Source organism: Miscanthus floridulus, chromosome 17, assembly GCF_019320115.1.
Source record: "Miscanthus floridulus cultivar M001 chromosome 17, ASM1932011v1, whole genome shotgun sequence".
Classification (NCBI taxonomy): Eukaryota; Viridiplantae; Streptophyta; class Magnoliopsida; order Poales; family Poaceae; genus Miscanthus; species Miscanthus floridulus.
This window is the reverse complement of record NC_089596.1, coordinates 36,969,662-36,992,819: the sequence shown is the minus strand read 5'-3', so window position 1 is coordinate 36,992,819 and position 23,158 is coordinate 36,969,662. Positions and strand designations below refer to the sequence as shown.

Below are 23,158 nucleotides of genomic sequence, written 5' to 3'. Positions count from 1 at the left end.
AAGACACCTCAATCTATTCCGTAACTCGCCCACATGGATGGCATCCACAACCCTATCTCTAGTAGCCTGAGCAAACTCTGCTGTAAGCCTCTGTATCTCTGCCTGGTGATCAGGCCTGGAGCTGCTACTGCTAGCACCGTCATTCCTAGGAGCAAGCTAGTGACAAGGAACTCCTTTGGGTCCAATGGACTTATGGGGTGTTATCTTGGTACGAGCCATACTGTAGGAAGCAATATTAATCCAAGTAAGACAATTTGATCCAAATCTAAAGAATAGCCAGGATGAATTACACAACTCAACCCAAACTCACTACCTAGCCCCGACTCTGAGGGAAAGTAAGTAATGAATGGATTAATCATGATGCATGAATCATTCTTATGAACAAAAACATCAAAGCTGATAAGGTACATAAATAATAGTTGTTATTATATAGGGCATAATAAGATTACTACTCCACCACACAAAGCCTTTTTAATCAAATAATGAATGGTGAGAATGAAATAAGATAAGTCAGAAGCAATTTGGACCAAATTAACAAGTTATATTTATTTGTCCCAAATCATTTTGAAGTTTTTGTAAAACAATACAACAAAGACTTTGTAACGATCGCTTTGATACCATTCTGTGGCAGAACCTCTAAAATTATAGGACCCACATGCATCTATCATTGTCCAACGACCTCTGACGACTATGCATATGTTCTTGGTAACTTAAGAAGATTGTCGGGTATCCTCGGGGAACCCCAAATCATCCACGATTTTCGAGCAGGATCCCATTACAGAGTCATTGCAGTATTACAACATTTATTCAAATACCTACATCAGAGTAAATTAGCGGAAGTCTTATGATAACTTAGTTTACACACCAGTTGTTTCAAACCTTACAAACTAAGCTCGCTAATTAATACAAACCATAATAGTAGTGGAGTGGCATTATAACATAATACAAACACACAATATAAGTATCCTGCCCAAGGATCACACATTCACTTATCGTCATCGACCTAAACAATAGTCATGCAGCACGGTCCACAACAGACCTGCTCATGAGGCTCACCTGCAACAAGGGTCAACGAACCCTGAGTACAAAAGTACTCAACAAGACTTAACCGAAATAAAAACTAAGAAGACTCAGGAATGCAGGCTCAGGGATTCAAGGTATGGCTTTAGCAATAGTCAAAGTTCTTTTGCGTAAAAGTTCTTTAACAAAATTCTTTACTTCAACATATAAAACTTTATAAGAAACACATATGAATCTGCCATGATCCGTAATGAGATCATGAACTTCATATCAAACTCTTTCTCAAACCTTACTCGAGTTCCAGTTATTAACTACGATGATGAACAGAGAGTTGAGTCTCCATAACCGAGGAGCAACAACGATTCGAACCGATTAAAACCCAGCTGGGGATTCCAGACCACACGATATATGCAGGTCCCCGACTTACATATATCAACCTACCCTCGGATCCTCTAAAACAAGAACGGGTCCGCATCACCCGAGAATACAGTACTCCACCAATCCAGCCCAATGCCAAGTGGGTACACGCTATTCCCACCATCTCTCTAATCCTAGTGCGCGAGTAGCCATTCTCATAATAGAATCACCAATTCAAGGCTTACCGAAGTATGTGGTTAGTACTACAAAGTCTCATCTCACACAGTTCAACAACGGACGGTTCTTAATCGACACAGGCGGAAAGAACCCGCTCACAAGACCTCCATGTCTTGTGGCTCTCACACATCGGGTCCGCCCGGTCTAAATTTATTACTCCACATGCTCATATGTCATGATAACATAAGTAACCAACATAACCAAAGATCCATTTAAAACTCGCAGGTGACAGGTAATCACCCGGCTAAGCATGACTAAGCATAACTAGGCATTTACAAATTAAAACTGGTAACAAGGTAGATATGGAAAAACAAGGTTGGTAATGCACCAATTAGGTTTCCACTTGACTCCTAATCACTTAATGCAGTATATAAAAGCAAAAGCGAAAAAAATTTGTAAAACACAAGGTAGGTTTAGATGCATCCGGGGCTTGCCTTCATTGACGGAAAAGTTAGGTTCCTGCGACGTTCCACAATTATCAGATCCGTCCTCAACAGACGGATTAACTTCCTCCGCAACTTGATTAACTACCACGTGTTCACCTTCGTTCACTACATGTAGTAATAATGCCATGTTTAAGATGATGCGAGATACAAAAATATGATGCTCGATGATAGGTGCAAAATTTACAACTTGAATACAACTTTCCTTCGCGGTACAGTTATAAGTCAAACTAACTAAACCTTTTTCGTAACACTTACTTCCATTGCCAAGGATCATTACCAACTAATGACCCAAGGTCATCACTCAATCCAAAAATTCAAACAAAACCTAAATCATTAAAGGTTACTATTTGCTTTTATGAATTAATTATTTAATTCAAAATTATGAAATAAATCAACTTATTCCAATTGAGCTCCAAATTTTTGTAAATGTTCATCACATGATAACTAAGTGGCAAAACAATTTTCATAGTTTTAGGATAATTAAATAAACCTAGAAAAATCATGGAAACCCATTTATTAATTAAATGATCAACTTTTATCACATTCAAAAAGTACTAAAAAACAACATTTCATATTTTTCCTAATTAATATACATCACAGAGAGGTCACACAAAAATTTTCATAATTTTTGGAGCTCTAAATAAATCTACACAAAAATAACAAATCACATCACTATTCATTCAAATCTGAAAAAGGAAAAATTCCATTTTGAACTCACTGAGTCACTGACAATCCGACCCCACATGTCATTTGCTACCTCCCGCGTTGACCGCGGCGGCGACAGCTCTGACCGATGAAATCTCGCCGACGACGAGATCATCGGCGACAGCAAAGACACCAACATGCTCCCACTACCATGCGCACCTATTGATGTCACTAATTGCATCGATCGCTGCACAAAACGAGCACGGCCTCGGCCATGGCGGCCATGACTGCATGGCGGCGCTACGCTAGCGACAGGAGACTGGTAGTGGTTAAACAAACAGCATAGGAAGGTTCAACATCTCACCACGAACACGCTCGAGCAGGAATTAAGGCAGGAGAAGCAATGGTGAAGCGGGGCGGCGTTCACAGCGGTCACGGCGGTGCGAGCAATGGCGACGACGATGTTCCAGTGGCTGTGGTGGACAAAACGATCAAACAACTGGTCATAGAGCATCACGGGATCAAGGCGAAGCTGGAGCTACCATGATCAAGGAAAGAGGCGCACATGGAGCGCTGGCCACGAAGGCGCAAGCACGACGGTGAGGTTGCCGGCCGTGGGGAAAAAAGGCGTGCACAGCAGGTTCCCGGTGAATTCAAGCGACCAAGGTTGGTTGGCTGGGTTCACAAGGAGGAGACAGAGCTGGGACAAGCTTGGCTGCGACGGTGGAGGCACTACGGCAACGGCAAATGCACGACGGAGCAGCGGCGGTGGCGTTGGGAAAACAGAGGAAAGAAAACGGCGAAGAACGACGACGGCAAAGGCCTTATAGCGTAGCTCAAAAGCACAAGGAAGCCACATAGGAGCCTTCTCCGCGCCAGCGCGACGCCAAAGACGGCCACGCGCGCGCCTAGAACCGAGAAGAAGGTCGCCGGCGATGAGATGGCTTCGGTGGCTACTGTTCCCCATATTTACAGAATTGCCATTCGTTTTAAAATCCAAATTACTCCCAAATTTAAGTAACAACTCAAAATCTCGAAAACAAAAATTGCTCAAAATTCAAAGTTCTACAACTTTGCTTTTATAACCACCCCCTAATTCGGTCTACATTTTGAAATGAAATTTTGAATTCAAATAGGGGACATTTAAAGAATTACGCCTTTTCAAATTACTTCAAATTTTTTATAACAACTTTGAAAACTCCAAAAACAAACTTTGTATAACCTGACAAGCTCCACACTTTTGCTTTTAGACTCAACCCCAAAATGTGCTTAGATTTTGAAATGGGTTTTTAGGGTAGGATTTGAATACTGAAAATCAGGGTTTTCTTGAAAATTCAAATCCAAACAAAACTTTGAACTTAATTCAAACAATACAATTCAACACATACAACATAAAGGTAAGCTTGTTTTAGTGTATGCATATCAAAATTTTTACTAACACATAAATGATGTGCTATGCATATGATGACATGGCATATTTTAGTATTTAAACACCCGAGGTGTTACACGGAGGTTCCGAGCTCGGCGGACCTCGGCGTTGTGGCGGTAGTTGCGGCTTGACTGGCTTGACCGGGCGTGGGGCACAGAGGTGAGGGACGGCGCCGACAGGCGGGCCTAGGTCGTCAGTGGCTGAGGCACGGACGTCAGTTGCGGCTCGGTGCTGGGCCGGCGCGCTTGCTGGGCCGCGCGAGGCTAGCTGGCGCGGAGGAAAGAAAAGTAGCACGGCTGGCTGGCGGGGAGAGTTGGGGCGGCGGCCAAATTGAGGAAGGAAAGGGGAGGAAAGAAAAAGCCTTTTTCTTTTTCCAATTCAAATTTTCCAACTTCATTTCCAAATGATTTTGGATTCCTTTTAAGTTTAAATCAAAAACCACTCAACAAATTAAACACAATGCTCTAACATCAGTGCATCAACATGTATATATCCTTATGATTGATTTTAATTTCACAAAAATTATTATTTTCCTATATTTGAATGCACACATAATAACATAATTAAATCAAATTTACTTATTTTAAAAGAATGAAATTTTTGGGTGTTACACATCTATACCAGATGCTCTCAACACAATGGGGCTCACTTTGAACTCTACCCCCCTTAAGAATAGACTAGTCGGAAGACAACGATATGAAGCTTGCATACTTCCACCCTGTGAGTTCACTAATATGGGGTTTTGTATGACACATAATGGTATGCTATGGTTTCTAACAAATGCTTGTGATATTAATGAATGCGAAGCTCCAGAATCGAAAAGAACAGTGGCAGGGGTTGAGTTGACATTGAACGTACCGAGCATGACTTCTGGTTCCGCAAGCGCCATCTCTGTAGACACATGATCCACCTTCCCATAATGTGATGGCTTCTGGTTGCTATTCTACTTCTAGGGGGTTTGCTGGTGGGGCTTCTTAGGGCAATTATAAGATAGGTGACCTTCTTTACCACAACGGAAGCACTTGCTGGGGGTGCTAGGGGCACTAGTCTTCATAGGAGTGTTGTTGGGTGTTCCCTGTCATGGTGTCTGCTGACCACTCTGCTGCTGAGGACGTTGATTGACATTCTGCTGCTGGTTCTAGTTGCGCTGGGGGTACTGACCATGGTCCCACTGATTGGGTGGTCCCTAAAACCTCTGCTAGAAGCCTTGCTGAGGATGGGTGCGTAGACGTGTATTACTCCCGGAGGCCTGTCCCTGAAGCCTTCTCTTCTTGGCCTCCATCTCCTTGAGCTTGTTGTCAATAACAATAGCGCGATTCACCAGCGTCTGAAAGTTGGGGTGTGTATTGGACATAAGCTGAAGTTGCAGACCATCATATAGACCCTTGAGAAAATGACGTTGCTTATCAGCATCATCAGCAACTTCATTAGGAGCATAACATGATAGCTAGGCAAACTTGTCACGATACTCCGCCACGGACATGGATCCCTACTTCAGTGCTCTGAATTCCTCCTGCTTGAGCTCTATCAGTCCCTCTGGTATGCAATAAGATCTGAAATTCTCTCTAAACTCCTGCCAGGTGACAGGAGGAGCATTGGCGGGACGTCCATACTCGAATGACTCCCACCAGTCTTGAGCTTCTCCCTGGAGCTGCCCTGAAGCATACAACACCTTCTATTGATCATCACATTATGCTATGTTGAGTTGCTTCTCCACTGCACGAAGCCAATCATCTGCTTCTAGTGGATTAGTGGCATGAGAGAACACTGGGGGACAGCCCTTCAAGAATTCACCACGCTTATTACACGGTGCTCCACCAACCTGTTGGTCCTGCTGATTCTGCACCAACGCTTGCATGATATGTGTCTGTACTACCAAGAGTCGCTCAATAGACGGTGGCAGTGGTGGTGGTGGATGTGGGGGAACACCTCCACGACCTCGGCCTCTTCCTCTTCTAGACATCTGCTATCAAATATTCAAAATTTAGAAATTTCCATGTTAGAATACGTTCTGAAAATTTTCTGGACGAGTCTCAACATCAGCAGCTTGGTAAAACAGTTATATCTCGAGTTTTAGAAATCCAAATGAGGTGTACTTTATATGGTTGGAAAGCTTCAGAAATTATCTATAACTTTTATTCATACCCCATTCCCAGATTCTGTCGATAGTTTACTCAAAAACAGGATACAACTGAAACTGTTTCCAGATTCCAGACTTCGCAAAAACTTCATCTCAAAATAGTGATATCTCACAACCCAGATCAGATATGAGGGTGATTCGAGAGGCATTGGAAAGATACTTAAGTCTAGTTATTCCCTAAGAATTTCATAATTTTTGGTCTAGTAGATTTTAATTGTCATTGAGATAAGGACAGACTGCTCCAAAAAACAGATTCCAAGAGAACAAGATATAACAAACCCAACTATTTATTTATTGACCCAATCTTTAATATTCTTAACTATGGAACTTGCGGACATTCCCACAAAGTTCCAGCACTCATTACAAAGATCCAACTCACACATAAACATAATAACAAATCAACTAAACACACCAATGTTCACACCGCACTAGTAGACTCGACTAGACTCAACTTGACTCGTTCTACTATCGTTTTATTATATAAAAGGGACTCCAACATCTATGGGCGAGACTTATGGGGAAGCTCCTCGTACATCTTTGGCAAGTTGAGGCATACCCTTTGTTCATCTATCACCTGTCGGTGTCTCTTGATGGTCTTCTGCTGTGCCTTCAACTGATCCTCCAGTCGGTGAATCTTTGCTACGGACTCAGCCAAAGTGTACCATCACTTGGGTTGTTGGATCCGTGCCCTGCGGGTCCATCATCGCCCATCCCAATTCTAGGTGTTGGTGAGGGAGGAATCGATATTGGTCATTCTTCATATCCTCGAATCGGCGACCACGGAGGCCTATGCAAGCTTCAGCGGATGCATCTTCTATGCCATCCTCCATGGTAGCACGATGAGCATGGTGCGCATAGTTTGAATCCAGCTGATATGCGCCTTTCTGTTCATCCTTGATGGTGATGCACACCCTGATCTTCCAATAGGTGTCTTCAAGAGGGTGTGTAATTCTTAGACATGAAGCACATGCTTGCTTTAAACATTTACTACATGTAAGTCTATTTTCTTGACTAGGGTAAAATATACAAAAAGCACATTTTATATTATAATCACCTCTTCCTTTTATCCAATCGTGCTCACAGTCTTCTTGATTCATTAATTCTATTTTTGTTTCTATTGAACTATTAATATTTTCAGATATTATATCTAACCCTTCTGCTGTATTATCTAGATTGCGTAACTCTTTATCATCTAAAGAGTCTATAAAATCTTGGTGACTCTGAGCATTATTTTCTTCTTCTTCATAACTTTCTAATAAAAACTTATTATTAATTTCCCATTGCTCTTCTTCATTTGTAATGTATTCAATATTATTCATCTGCACATCTTATTTAACTTTATGAGTCTCTTTGTCTTTAGTTTTTTACTCATCTTCCTGTTTCTTTATCACAACAGGTGTTTTAAAATATTTATTCTTTAGTTCTCTATCTTTCTTGATATTATCAAGTCTACATAACCCTCTTCTAAAGCAGAGTTCTTTTTCTCTTATAGCAGACCATTCACATAGCATAGACGTATTATATTCTTCAGGAATCTTACTTAATTTTTTCTCATAATATTGAATTTGACTATCTAAAGTTTCCATTATAAGTAAAGTATTTAACTAAGGTTGTACTGACAAATTGTTTAAACTTGGCAATATAAGTAAATCCCTTTAATTCAAATTTTTAGTAACCAGGCTCTGATACCACTGTTGGAACGGGGCTATCACAGTGAGAACCCGAACGGATTCGAAATTCAAATTTAAAAATCCTGAGTTACTATTCATAGAACTATTCAAATTCAGCGTTCACTATTCAAATTCGTGGCTACTATTCAAATTCGGAATATGAACAGTGCACGAGCACTCACCCGAGAGTGGCTCAGGCACTCAACCCCTTCACTATTCAAGCACTATGCGTGTAACTATTTGGAGCACTCGTCTCTCTTTATGGATGCAGGATGCGTGAGTGATTAGCTATGTGTGCGATTAGTGAATATGCAGATTAATATTTCTCAGGATCTTTAGCAGGCTGGCGAGACCAACAGTTCAGCCGGTCATGCTACTATGCTTGTGATAGTCCTACTCGGTACTCACCGTATGCATCACTAGCTCGCTTCGGAACTAGGCTAACCTGGTCTCCTCCCTCGCTATCTCCAGCCACGCACACATAGGACTCAGGCTCTATCGTCTCCCTAGGTAGTTCCACCTAAAGGGAACACTTCTCTACGCAAACAGGGTTCTCTACAAACGTCGCTACCAGGGCTAACATGAGAACAACACACGCAGAGGTTTCTCCTCTAGGGTCCCTAGCATAGAGACATCGCCCCATATGAACGAGCTTAAAGGAAGGCAGGGATTAAAACAGGAAAGCTTAATTCATTTCTACAGAGCAAGCTTACATACGGCTTTCCCTTTCGGAAAACCCCAAGCACTTAGCACAAACCTTAGGGTTTACCTTACAAGCGTAGGAAGATTACGGGGATCTCCTTTATTCTCTAATTTACAATGGTGGAGTGGCTACTAAGTAAGCAGAGTGTTACTATTATAGGTGGATGATTCTCAGAGTCCTTCTGAGATCATGTCTTCATGGTGTATGTGTGAGTGGAGAGTTGGTGGAGTGGTGGTGTGGAGTGGATGAGAGATGATGAGGCTCGATGATCGGTTCTTCGATCTCTGGTTTCTCGATACTTGGTTCTTCGATATTTGGTTCTTCGATCCTTGGTTCTTCGATGCTGAATGAATGCGCCCGACGTCTTGCTTTATAGCACGAATGGAGTGTCCTTTATGCTTATCGTCTGAAGGAGCCTTCGAGGCGAAGTCTTCAATTATTCCTTCTTACTGTTGCCTAGACAGTTGGACAGAGAATAATTGTCTTGACTACAGTAGAGTGACTGTATATTCCTTTTGCGCTGTCCTCCATCGCGCACGGTCTTATCCTTCTGGATATTGGTCTTCCACGCCTGAATGATTTGTGTTGCAAACATCAAATCAAGGACGATGGCATGTAGTGTATATATATATATGTGTGTGTGTGTGTGTTTTGACGGTACTGTGCTCGTGCATACGCTTCTCCTTTAATTTTGTTTTAAGGCAATTTTTGTTGTGAGACACTCGAGAAACGTGTAATTGGCTAGTTTACACCGCTAGATCAAGAATTTTCCTAGTATCATTACAAATTTGTGGTTCTTTGCCAATGAACAATGCGCTGATTATTTTATACGTTTCTTAGGTTTTGGGAGAGAAAAGGTGGGTGAAATGTCTTCTCTGCCCTTGTCTTGAACCTCTGGCCGGCGGTGACCATGACTGGAGCTGCAGGAGCTAGGAAGCGCAGTGACTGCTGCCCACGAGCTAGGGCTGGGCTTGGAGAGGCGCGGGCCGAGGAGGCCCAGGCGCGGCAACAGGGGAGCTCGCCGAGCTTCGCCTCGAGGAGCTGTGGCACGTTGCCAGACGGCCACGGCGAAGGCGGAGGTCGGCGCCGCCAGGTCTAGTCGCTAGAGAGAGCGTGGCCGCCGCCATGGTAATTCAGAGGAGACCAAATCATGGGGAAGATGCGACTGAAGACACCATCGGAGTAGTAGATCAGAGGAGGAGGCGGACGCGGGTGGTAATTCAGGATCTCGCCGACCGACGAACGACCAAATCGAGTGGCGGCGAACAAATAATCAGCGAAGGGCCAGAGGTCGAAGACAAGGGTAGTGTGGACGTTTTCCCTATCTTTTTTCTCCCTAAAACTAAGAAATAAATAAAATAATCAGCATGGTGTCCACTGGCAAAGAACCATGAATTTATAACGGTACTAGGCAAAGTCTCGATTTGGCGGTGTAAAGAGCCCTATTACGTTTCTCCATTATCCCACTGCAAAATTTGTCTTGTTTTAACGTACAATATTATTCGTTACTACTCCTATATATATACTCCACTTTAATTTCGTCCTAATAATTCTTTCCTATATCCTCTTTTCTCTTTGGGGCTGTGATGCTGGACTCGATCTGTATTAGCTATACTGCCTATACATGCGTCGCATTGGACTATGCCACAGCCCACAGTACCATACGTGCTACTCATGATCCAGGAGCTACAAGCATATGGAATTACATTCGTTTATTTACAGCATAGTCAGGAGCTACAAGCATATGGAAGTACATTCGTTTATTTACAGCATCCACGCGTACGGTGGCAAAGCGTCAAATTAAGCTAACAATAAAGTAGGGGTAATAATAAGCTACTCCGTCCATTCCAAATTATAAGATATTTTAATCTTTCTAGATATGATGCTTTTATTATGCACTAAATACATAGCAAAAGCACTGTGTCTAGAAAAACCAAAACATCTTATAATTTGAAATGGAAGAAGTAGAATCATGCTATCATATACAAACCACAAGCCTGAAGGGGCACGCAGACCACTTGCCGCAGGTTGCAGCCGTGCGTGGTCAACCACTTGCACTCGCCGTCGTCGTGCTCGTAGGCGAGACCTCCGCCGCCGCCTTCTCCAAGTGGCTACATCCATCCATGATACATCCATATATTCAATAAATTGATCATGTGACAACATTGTAATTCAGTATTTGATTCATGTGGAAACTGCTCATCAAAGCTTAGCCCCTCCGGTTTACAAACAATTGATATTTTGGACAACGTACGACATGCCCCAAAACATATCTTTCACAACTATTTTCTATTAATATCCTACACATTTATCTTTTATGAATGGACTTTTCAATAGGGTGAAAAATAGGCCATCCATGTCTGATGCCAGTTGCCAGATCCAAATTACAATACTAAAAGTTGAATTTCTCATGAAAATATGAGATGGTTTTTATTTGAGTATCTTATTGGATAATGTCTAGGGGTATTTTTGGGCCTCATATCAGATTTTTGGATAATTAGATGAACCAACTAAATTCTAAACATTTCAAAATTAAGTAAAAACTCCAATTTAAGATTTTACCATCACTAGAAAATTCAAAATAAGTGCAAACATTTAATTTTAAAATTATAACTTCACTAAAATATTCTAAAATTTGAAAATAAATGTAGTTTTAATAAAAATAAAGCTTAAAAACATTCTAGTAATGTCCAAAAAATATAAAATTAAGGTTTTAGTTAAACAAAATTTAACAAATCCAAAATAAACCTAAAATTTAACTTCATGAAAAATTAACTTACTACAATTGCATAAATGGTCATTTCAGGCTGAAATTTTGGGTATAGGTCAGTAATTTAGAAGCAGATTTAGAGATTAGATTATGTTATTTTTCATAATGTCAAATGTCGGCGATGTTTTATATTTTCAAGATAATTTTTAGGATTTTATGTTTTTTTAGTGTGTCTCATGAGTATTAATGTGATATGTTTTATTGGGGTCTCCAATTAATAACAGTAAGTCCTGTGTGAACTCTAAAGGCATACTGATGAGGTTTTCCAAGAGGTGGCAGGAGCAACGCCCGGGCAAGTACCTCTTCTCGGCGTCTACATATATGACGACGCCATAGCTGCTCCTTTTCTTCCTGCTGCAGGGTAGTAATTCAAGGAGCACAAAAGTTAGTACTTGTAGACACATGGACGTGTATGCGCTGAACATCATATATTGGTATATATAGATACTTGAACAAAGAGACATAATCCTAGCTTCAATTGATGAGTACTGGTATTCCTTCAGTCATAATCAGACAACTTGCAGCTATTTATCCAATGTTAAATCAAAACTTTGAAGTACACCGTTAAACGTAGAGCCAAACTAAACTCAGTGAGGGAGAGGGGTAGCAACGGCCATCTAACGGCAGATCGATCAGATCACTTACACACACTTGCTCTTGTCACTGCAGTTGCAGTTGCCACAGTTTTCCAACATGGTGAGACTAGCGTGGAATGGGCCGGGTGGCTTCTTGAGCTTCAGAATGCAGTTCAAATTGCACGATCTGGGCGGCGGTGTGTGCGCCGCACCGGTACGGTATTTATACTGGCGGAGCGTCCAGGCACGCGTGGTGGGCAATGCAATGCTCGCAGATAATTGCTGGCTAGTTTTCCAAAAAAAAAGGTTGCTGGTTGCTGCCACATGCTGACAGACACGCCCTCCTCGACCGCTACAGCTAGCTTAGCTTCATCCGGAAGACCGGAGTGAATCTTTCTCCAAGTCTCGGTAGATGGCTTCTTCTGGAGGAGCTCGATCAGGCTAGTTTTCCAAAAAAAAAAGGTTGCTGGTTGCTGCCACATGCATGCTGACAGACACGCCCTCCTCGACCGCTACAGCTAGCTTAGCTTCATCCGGAAGACCGGAGCGAACTTCTCTCCAAGTCTCGGTAGATGGCTTCTTCTGGAGGAGCTCGATCAGGATCCATGCACCGAGCTTTCACAGCTTTTGGATCGCTCGGTTTGGCGCTGTCCAGCTTATATGGATTAGACAGTTATAGGCCTCGATCCGATCCGGCGATGCAGCCTAGTTCGAACCTGGTGGATGTGTGACTGACAGTAGTTTTGAGTGATATCTGCATTTGCAACTCTTTCAAGCGTATGTTTGATCGGTCAGTGAAGCGGGAAGGATGACTACCCTAGTTTATTTCTGTGTTTTGTTTTCTTTTGCAGGAAAGATTTTCAGCAAAATGTTGAGTGTATATGTGTTCCAGCTAAACCACATCAGGTAGTTTTGGCGTTCGTCGAAGCAAAAGCCTACAGTTTTAGTTTTACTGTGCTATATATATAGGCTCTAGCAGATTTGTTCTTGCATACGTACGTACTTATTACTTGAGGAAACTAAGGTTCGCCATTTCCAGATCAAAAGCATGTAAACTGCCGAAATATATATAATTTCTGTACAAATTGTGGCCGTAGGTGTCGCGAGTTAAACGGCTGGATCGACCTTATCACCTTAATTTGGATGCAAGTGCAGATGTTTACACTCCCGTCGTTCCCGTAGAGCGCGAGAAGTCACCGTCGCCGGTTGTTGTGAGGATCGACCTTATCTCACAAGATTCTTAATTTGGAGCTGAACGCAACGGTTACAGATAGTAACATACGCTTTGCTACTGTCTCTACCTCCGGTCGGTTTTATTATACAGGAATGCTATACAACACATGTGTGTTTCTTGGTTCATTGGCACATAGATTTTCTGTTCGTCGGATCCATCTCACGCGTGTCTCCTGGGTGTTCGATGTGGCGTTTCTGTTTTGTTTCTCTGACCTGCGGACCTCAAGGCCACGCATCGACTCACTTCTCCAGTGGGTGAGACCGGCTGCAACCTTTCCCCTTTCTCTATCCTCTTCTCGCCCAGGCGCAGCGGCGCACATTTCTGGGCACGACGCCCACCTACCGAAGGCCACAGTGGGGCAGTCCTCCATGGCCGCGGCCGGCGAGGGCCCGTGCGAGGTCCCCCGAGCGGCGGCACAGGTCGTGCCTGGACGAGCTCTCCCGAGCAGGGCAGGCGGCGGCCGTCTCCAACGACGAGGGCGCAGGGCGCCATTGCTAGAGGTCGGCAGGTACCTTGGTACGGCGTGCACTGTCCCTTGATTTGAACTCTGTTGTTGGGGGTCATTGGTTCAGTAGATCTGGTTCTGTAGTTGTTTGATTGATTGTTCTAGAATTTGATGGTATGTTGGATGTATTTGTCGTTCGAGTCCATGAAGGAAATGGCGATGAGATCCCAGAGTTGAGTGTGTAGCCTGACTACCTGACTGCATATTGTTATATTACTTGACATGGAATTTTACACATGTTTTTTTCGTAGATCTATGCAGTGTGTTGCTGGTCTGTTGTTTGTAGTGTTAGATCTGTTCATTTTCGGCACTTGTGTGGTACTAAAATACTGATTGGATGGTTCTGGAGTACAATTTGTCAACTCTTGAGCTGGCTGATTGATGATGAAACAATTACCCTAAGCGCTTTTATTCCACTAATACCAGTGATGGAAAGCTATATTATCATAGCTTTTGTGGTTTTCAATCTGAAACTGCAGATCAAGAGTTTGTTCTGATTTTTTCTTCGATTTTGTGTTAGATTTTTCTTCTTTCGGCCATGTGAAGATAAAAATCTTAACTAGAAGATGATATTTGGATCTGTTTTTTTTTTTTTGTTCCATTCCTTGTTGTGCCCATTGTGTCAGGTTTTGTTTTTTTTTGGTTCCATTCTAGATTTGTTCTTCAAGATAGTCAAAGCTGTTTTTGATCACTGCACTCTTATCATAACTAGATTATCTAATAGCCATTTTCTATATTCTGGAAACAGATGCCATCAATGGAATAAGTGGGACTATAATTACTTATGGTCAGGTATCTATTGCTCCATACACATACACTCTGTACCCTGATCGACCATTTAACAGTAGTACACTTGTTTTACTGCAAAGGATGTATATGTGTATCCACTTTTTTTCCTCAAAGCAATGCTCGCCGTATTGCAACTTTTCAATTTACTGTATACAATCATAATTTGTGGTGCACCTATATGATCAATGTCTTAGTAATCAAATTTTAACCATAATGACATTTTTCAAATTTGCTTGTGTCTACACTGGGGCGGGAAAGACATAGAGCATGGAGGTAAATTAAATGTCCTTGAGCTTTAGTTTATAGGATAATTACTGATCATGTCTCTTCTATCTTGACCTTACACATTTTTGTAATTTTGAATGTAACATAGGGGCCAAGCATCTTGCATTGCAGTGAACAGAAAACTGGACTAGTACAACGAATTGTGGATGAGCTTTTTGTATGTTTAGGATCATCAGCAAGCACATGGACTGTGAAGTTGTCAATGGTAACATACCAGTCTCATGCTGATTTAGCATCCACATTGCTAGTTTCCCCCCCTTAGTTGTTAGGTTTACTGAAGCTAAATAGTAAAATAAGTTATTTACCATGTCTCAGGTGGAGATATATTTGGAAAAAGTGATGTGAGTATTTGGTAGAGAATTTCTCATACTTCCTCTCTAGAAATGTTTTTTAAAGTGCTGCTATGGAGAGGGTGAATTTTTATCTGTTCATATCTCAGGGACCTTCTTGACTTGTCCAAAGACAACCTGTAGATCAAGGAAAGTAAAACCCAAGGAATTTACATTTCTGGAGCAACAGAGGTCAGAAGAACATGACACCTTCTTTCCATTCTAATTTTCTGTGATATTCAGAAAGAAGTACTTGGCATCAGGACCTCCATGCTTTCACATTGATATCTGGAATTTGTTCAATTACCCATGCAGATATCTATCCTGAATAGTTCAGATGCATTAGAGAACATTTCTATAAGTCTTCTTGAGCTTTACTTGGAGTGCCTTTCTATAAGTAGATACTAATAGCCACTTCTTTATATAGAGAAAGATTCTCCCATTGTATCTTATGATGATTTGAGATCTGTTTGGACCATTCTAATTTTCTCAATTTTATTGATAATAAATTGACATCATTGTGTGTTCTGTCATATGGTGTTTCATGTACATGCACAGTTTGCCAGGTGCATGTATGATGCATGAGTTGGGTAATTTGAACTATGGTTTTGGTCCATTTCTGTCGATCCATGCTTTTCTATATCCAAGGAGGGCTTCTTGTTTGTATTGCATGGTTGTTTTTGATTCGTTTAAACCATTTGGGTATGGATAGTATAGTACCAATTGTGCTTTTGTGTCTCACGAGCTAAAGAGAATACTATTATTGGATTCAATATTTCAATTATGTGTTGTTCTTAAAGCCTCTTTGTGTTGATTAAATTTTTTGTTATCCATACTAAATATTACTCACTCCAGTATAAAAAAGATGACCATAGGATGACTTATTTTTATTCACTATAAACTTTGTTTTTTTGTTATTCACTATAGAATTTGTTAGTATATGATGTTAGGATGACTTAGTTTTATTTACATGCTGAGATCTGTGAATTGTTAATAGGAATAACTTAAGATGTCGGGAATAATGATTCTAGTGTTATGTTTTTAACTCTGTATCTCCTCTACCAGGTGCCAGGTAGTCTGAAGTGGAATTATGTATGTAGTATCCATTTCTTCATTGCACATTTATAAGTAGTAAATTGCATACTTAAATTACTGCAATTATGGTGTTTAACATTGTGCAATATCCCGTTTTTATATATAACTTTCCCACTTTTTTCTTTTTTACATTTGATTAGGCATGAAAAACATATGTTCAGAAAGCTTGCACTAGGAAAACTATTTACTCTAATAGTAAGTGTAGCATCATTTCGATTGTTTGATGATGAATAATATTGCTCTAACCTGGATCAGTGCTTGCAGCTGAATAATATGACTAACTCTTTTTTATGTTTCAATTTGATCTTGTTCTAAAACCTAAGGCTTTGTCATTGTTGTTTGCAAATATTTATTATTGAGATATTAACTATTGGATGGTGATTGTTTGTTTGGTTTGAGAAAGATTTGTTCCTGCCGCTTGTTGTTAGTGGCGAAGAGTTGGCTTGGCTATTAGCACCTTGTTGTGATATATGATTAACCTCATGCATGTGGGCTTCAACACTCTGTTTTTTTTTGTTTCAGGTGATGTTTGGTCTGTTACGTGCCTTTGTTTCTTGCTCTGTGTTTCAGTATATCTATCATGGCCATAATTTCATGTGCTTCCGCGTGTGCTTTAGTCACTATCTACCTTTTAATGAGATTGGGTTGTGTCTCTTCTACATATTAGTTGTCTGCGGTGTTGCGGCTTCTGAGGGCATACTTCCCTTCATTTTTTGTTGTTATTACTATTTATGTGGGATGGGATTTGCGTGCTCTGATTTGGCCTCCTATTCGGGTCTGTTTTTTTTTCAACTGCATTGCCTTGCCTGTTTACTCTCTTCCTATTGTCCCGTTTACAATTTCGTTACTTTTTGTAATCTGCTACATTATTTGGTGGTTGTTGCGACCCTATCATTCCTTCCAGTTCTAGGAGTCGCTTCTCTCAGCTCATAGTGTCGCACCATGTTTACTTCTGGTTCCTGTTCTTAGCATCTAATTATTCTCTCAGCTGATCCTTCAACCTGGCCGGTTCACGTTTTGTTCTTAGCGTCTATTAAAGCATTTTTTAGGTGTGGCATGTGAGTTGAGTGTATTGGGAATAGGTCCTATGCCTTCTCCCTTATTTTTCTCATATCTTAATGAAATGACTGACAACTCTCCTATGTTGTTTGAGAAAAAAAATGAAAGTTGTACTAGATTTATTAACGTTGATATTGGCCTATTTGGTTCACAGGTAGCTGGAGCTGCTGTTGATGCTAGGGTACCCCTTGAAAAGGTAGCTAAACAAGCAAGGCATGCATCTAAGTTGGTTGGTACAATGGAAGTTGCTCTGTCATGGTGTACACTTCCTGGTAAGGGAACCTCAGATCGTCTAGGTCCAAGATCAAATGGAGCTTACTTGTGATGATATGTATTGGAAAAAATTATAAGTTTACTTGTGATGATCCTCAAGCTGCAGACCGTTGAGATGTAATGTACTACTACTACATATTGTCCCTTGGTAACATTGTATACATCAATTTTCAGCTGCATCTATTCTTCTAAACATTGGGTGTCTGTCATCTTTGCTAAAGTCCTGCAATGTCCATTCTACAGGTTGTTGCAACTATGAGATGGCTGCTTTGAGGCCTGCATTTTAAGCAATTGTGAGTACATTTCATGTCTCGATAAAATTCAGTTTACCATGATCTGTACCTTCATTGGCGATTTTCGAATCTTGTTGATTTTGTTATCTGGAAACTACCAATATAATAGAGTATTTTCTCACATACAGAATACTCAATTTTGAGTTTAGAAAACCACACAGCTTGCAAAATATGCTCCAGCTACTTTAAAGTTGTGTTGGTGCACTACTGCACAAATAAGATGCATCCACAGTATATTACTGATTTTTTTGTTTATAATTCTTGTCCATAGTAGTCGTAGTGCTCTATTCCTATTAATCTTTCCTATTCATGAAAACAAAACAAATAAAACATTTAGTTAATTGCAATCAACAATGATGTAAATTGCAAGTTTCCAGCCCCACAATTTTCGTGTTGAGGATATGCAATATGTCCTATTAGTAACCATATGCAATTTTAGTGCCTTAGGATTTGCTCTGCAGTCAATTTGTGTCGTTTTGGGTTTGTTATTAGTTTGGTCTAAAATGAGAAATGTCCTACATTTATGACGCTACAGAAAAGCAATTGTGTTTCGATTTCAACTGCCAAGGGCCTTCACACCTAAAATACATATAAGAGCAAACATAAAAAAATTGGTTCTGCTGTTGTCGCCTCGTTATGACTTGTGCTGTTGTCGCCTCATTTTAGTGTGTATCTAGATTTCACTAAACTTGGTTCTGTTGTTGTAAGTTAGCCTAGGTAGATATTATTTCCCTTATTTCCATGAATTGATAGAACTAAGTGCATGTTTTTTGCTAGGGGACTACGATCACATCCTGCATGATGACATAGACTTCAAACCAGATGACCTGTAGGAGGTGGTGCATTCGCTCTCATATGTGTAAGTATACCAAGCAGAGGCTCAAAAAAACTTTTGCAAACTTTTGTCTTGTTATGAAACTTTCCTGCTCATAAGCGATTTCCTGGGACTTTATTTCAGGTACCAAAGGAGCACAACCGCCATATCAATTGGTAAGTTTACCTGGGCACTATTTTTCCCCTCTGTGCCAAACTTGTAGTGCTTGCTGCATTATTCTCTATTTGCGCAGGGTTTTTAAGTGGTTACATCATTGCTACTTCTACATTCTTGTTTGGATAAAAAATGTGATTTGTGCCGGCACACACCAAATTTTTTTCCTTGCCATTTCATAGAATAAAATTGTTCCTTGTGATTTGTGCTAACACATCTTGAACTTTGTTAATTGTGATTTGTGGCAACACACACCTCTTTTTTGTCCTTGTCATTTGTGCTAGCTCACCTTTTCCTTTGTTTATTGTGGTTTGTGCTTGCCCAAGCCAAGTTTATGTCCTTGTCCTTTCATAGAAAAAAATTGTCTCTTGTGATTTGTGCTAACACTTCATGAACTTTGTTAATTTTGATTTGTGCCAACACACATCTCATTTTTGTCCTTGTCCTTGCATATCAATATAATATAGACCCCAGAAGCTAAACTCGTCCTTGTCATTTTATGTAGAAGTTTTTCTATTTTTTGTGCATGATATTTGCTCATGATAATTTCTCTACAATAGTGTACCAGTGTGATCTCCAATAGCTGCATGTGCTTGTGGCAGCTTACTCACATGCAATAATGGTTGTAGTAGTGTGCTAGTAGGATCTGCCAGTGGGTGTAGTTGCTAGTTTTTCTTGATGATTGCACGGTCATGTGTTGGGTATCTGCTTCCTCAATGTGGTAACTTGTTTGTGTCATTGTGTGTAAGGTATCATAAGGAACCTAGGCATAGGAAATGGTGATCGAGCAGCATGCCAGGGCCATCTGAAGGTGTGCAAGTACTTGGTTGAGGAACTAGGATGTCATCCAAATATGGCTGCAACTGGAGGCTCATGTTAAGGTTCTTTCTACGCCTTTTGTGCTTCTGGAAATTGTATTCTCTCATTATGTGAACCTTTGGCATCTGGCAGTATGAGGTATTTAAATTGATCTCTCATATGTGTTGCTGTGTCCTAGTTTGTCATTCTTTTTATGTACACATTCTATGTTGTTTAATTGTACTGTCAATAGGCTCCACATTCATGAGCTAGATTCTGTATTTATATACATACATAGTATAATTGCATTAACAACATATAGTATTTGCACTATTTGAAACATGCAATTTTCATGTTCTTGTTTTGTAATTTTTGAAGATCATAATCATTGTGCATTTTGTCACTGAGAACATCTCATTATGTGTGAGTAAATATTTTGTTTCACAGCTATTTCATCGATATAATGCATTACACTTAATTTGCATATAAGATTGTGCAAAATCTAGCAACATCTGAAATAGTTGGGTGCTCTGAGTTAATTTTGATTTGTGACAGAGTTTCTTTCTGCAGTGGCGGAGTTATTATTTTTTCAATAAGCTTGTACGTGTGTTTACTGGGCTAATAGTTTAATTCTGGACCAAACGAGCACTAACTTCAGTTAACGGGTATCGGTTTATCTACCCGTTAAGCTTTGGCGGGCCCTGTAAGGTTTGGCGGGTTTGATTCGCGGACCCATTAATATTGCCTGCGTACAGAAATAACCAGAACAAAATCTGGTCGTCGGATCTAGATCTGATGGTCCACAGACGTCGCCTAAAAAGTTGCTAGATTTCATGCACCTGAAATATAGCCAACTTTGGTTAAATGGGCCATTTTGTCATTTTAGTTAATGAGCCAACTTTGGTTGCACATAAATTATAACAGATTTCCTCTACGTGGGCATTCTTTAAAAATTCATTATTTTAGAGGCATGCAATAAACGTGTGCTAGCTTGTGCTAAAACACATGGTTTCTTCTCTGTTGGAAATCATGTGTTATGCAAGCAACCAACAACCATGTGCTAGCTTGTGCTAAAACACATGGTTTTTCCTCCGTTACAAATCATGTGTTTTGCAGCCAGCAAACAACCATGTGCTACCTTTTGCTAAAACACATGGTTATTGGGTAGACAGACTCTTATTATATAGCGTTCTGACCAAAATCGTCTTCAAGAGTTGAACACCCCGGCCGGAGAGGGAGCCATGGCGGAGCGTGGGGACTAAATAAGCAGGTGCTCAATAAGATCATAGTTGAAATGCATCATATTGTGCAAATTGTGTTTTATATTTTGTCCTTTAGTTTTTCTCAGCTGTATTGCATCCACAAATTCATTCATCAATGATATATAACTCACTTGTCTATAGATCATCTGCGTCAATTACCATGGACTAGGTCTAACTCTTGTGAGTACACCAAGGTTTGTAAGATCCATTCTAGCCGTGTTTTTTTTTTCTAAAAAAAATATTTAGCGGCTTCTACAAAAATAATTGTAGGAGACATAGGGTTTTATTTTAGGTGGTAGCGCTTTGTTTCGACTGTCTCTATAAATAATTTTAGGAGACAAAACATTTTATGAGACAGCCCTAAAAATAGATTTACGGAAGCGGCAAGGGTCCTTTTACTCTAACATAGTTGCCATAGAGGAAGTTGATTATAGAGTCTGTTGTCATAGAACACCGTCTCTGATTATAGAAGAAATTGCAGTTGCCCCCCGACACCGGCCGAGGGTCCTTTTACTCTAACACAGGGGCAACAAGGTCATTTGACAGCTCACCCCCACCCACTCTTTTGATGCTGTCAGGAGCTCTACTTGGGGGAACCACCGTTCTTCATCTCTTTGCAAACGGTGCCTCTAGTAAGGCTGCACAGGTTTCACTAGGCACTCGGACTTTGCATGATAACCTTTGACCTGCAAAGGAAAAGAGACGAGGCTCCCCTCTCACGGAAGGCCCATGAGTGTGATTCCAGGGGTCTTAGCGATGGTAACCAAAGGGCCAAATCTAATGGAGCTAAACTAGCTGCTTCCTTGGGAAGGAGGAAAAGGAGTGGTCGAGGGTCCAACTCAGGCCAAGACTATGACGGGGTGGCGTGTCAAATGTGTCCCCCAACAGCTCACCTCCTTTGCACTAGCTGGGTATCCAACTTTCAAGTCCGTACACCCTTTAGGAATCCATATCCAGCCTGGACTAGGCCCACTCGGGGTCCATGAATGTCCAAATTGAGTATCATGAGCCATACCGAAATCATGGTTATATCCATCTTCCTCCTCCTCCCGCGCCTTCCCAAATTCAACATTGCCCTTCTGCTCTTCCATGGACCATGGCGATCACTCCCTTCAACTGCAACATTCTGCTTATTGATAATTCTAGCCTATCAGAGGTCTCCACAGGGTTGCCACCACTAAGTGTTAGTGATGCCCAACCCGAAAGAAGCATTTGGTAAGATTGATGAATGAAGAAATCATGCTAGACTACCCAAGATCAACAAAGTGTGTGTTGCCCTCACTGTCATGCAAGGGATGCTACTCTAGATGCCCTCGCAGCCACACCTTAGTTAAGAAATAGGAGTTTGTACCCTTTATGTAATAAAAATGATAGTATCGCAAGTTGAGGCAATAATTAAATTGTGCACCTTTATTGCTTTGTTGAATTGTCATTATGCTTATGATTGTTTCACATCTTTGTAATGATTGCAATGATCTTGTTGGGTGTTCCCACAATTTCATTTAGTTTATAGGCCTAAGGCATAAGGATTAATGCAATAAGTAGTTGGGTTTTGTTTATCTTCTGTCTTCCCTATCCTGTCTTTTTAGAGCAGCCTGTCTTTATCGGTTAATATCTCTCTTCTAGGATGACAAAAAATCATGAGAAAATTCTAGATAATAGTAGACTTCAATAGCTTTCTCCGACCACAAGAATCACCTGGTAGCTATCTTGGTTATGAAGTTACAAAAATCATAAGGCGATGCATCTGTGCTGTCTGAAACCTGAAACAGTTTCTGTTGTACCCTATTTTCGACTACATGAACTGCAGAATTTGGAAAAGTGTTCTATAAGGAAGTTGTGGAGAATTTTATAATCTTTCCAACAGTATAAGCTACAACTTTATTGGATTAACAGAATGAGAGTACAACTATTTTACTGCGCTATTGTTTTTTTTTTTGCTCGCGAGGAATTTCAGATTTCTTGTTCTTGCTCATACACAAGAGTATCATTGGGATGTTAGAATATCTTGATACTAATTAGCTCATGTATAAGAAGATGTAAGCTACCTTTTTGGTGTCTCCTAGTTGATCTTTTCTTAAGGGGGTAGCCAAGTTGAAGAATTTGCAAGATGAAGTATCATACGTTCTAGTTTGCGCAGCGGAAGCATGGTGGACCCATAACCCACAAGTCCTAGGATCGAAACCTTTGGAGGAGATCAATAAGATAGACAACCACGCCATGAAGATATGGGTAGAGCTACCGGAGAAGCTTTTA

General features: G+C 40.7%; 3 long non-coding RNA genes and 1 other non-coding gene across 4 annotated transcripts; 3 read left to right on the top strand and 1 right to left on the bottom strand.

The window, feature by feature from the left end:
* Nucleotides 1-10,342: 10,342 nt before the first annotated feature.
* LOC136517264 (uncharacterized) lies at nucleotides 10,343-12,220 on the bottom strand. Its single transcript, XR_010774248.1, has 3 exons — nucleotides 12,063-12,220; nucleotides 11,718-11,771; nucleotides 10,343-10,758 (listed from the first exon to the last, which is right to left on the bottom strand). It is a non-coding gene; the product is annotated as an uncharacterized lncRNA (long non-coding RNA).
* A 1,250-nt stretch (nucleotides 12,221-13,470) lies between these two features.
* On the top strand, nucleotides 13,471-20,009 carry LOC136519045 (uncharacterized). Its single transcript, XR_010774680.1, has 2 exons — nucleotides 13,471-13,734; nucleotides 19,592-20,009. It is a non-coding gene; the product is annotated as an uncharacterized lncRNA (long non-coding RNA).
* On the top strand, nucleotides 14,104-14,209 carry LOC136519272 (small nucleolar RNA Z194). The gene has a single exon (XR_010774825.1). It is a non-coding gene; the product is annotated as a small nucleolar RNA Z194 (small nucleolar RNA).
* LOC136519046 (uncharacterized) lies at nucleotides 14,651-15,145 on the top strand. The gene is made up of 3 exons (XR_010774681.1): nucleotides 14,651-14,793; nucleotides 14,894-15,010; nucleotides 15,121-15,145. It is a non-coding gene; the product is annotated as an uncharacterized lncRNA (long non-coding RNA).
* Nucleotides 20,010-23,158: the final 3,149 nt, after the last annotated feature.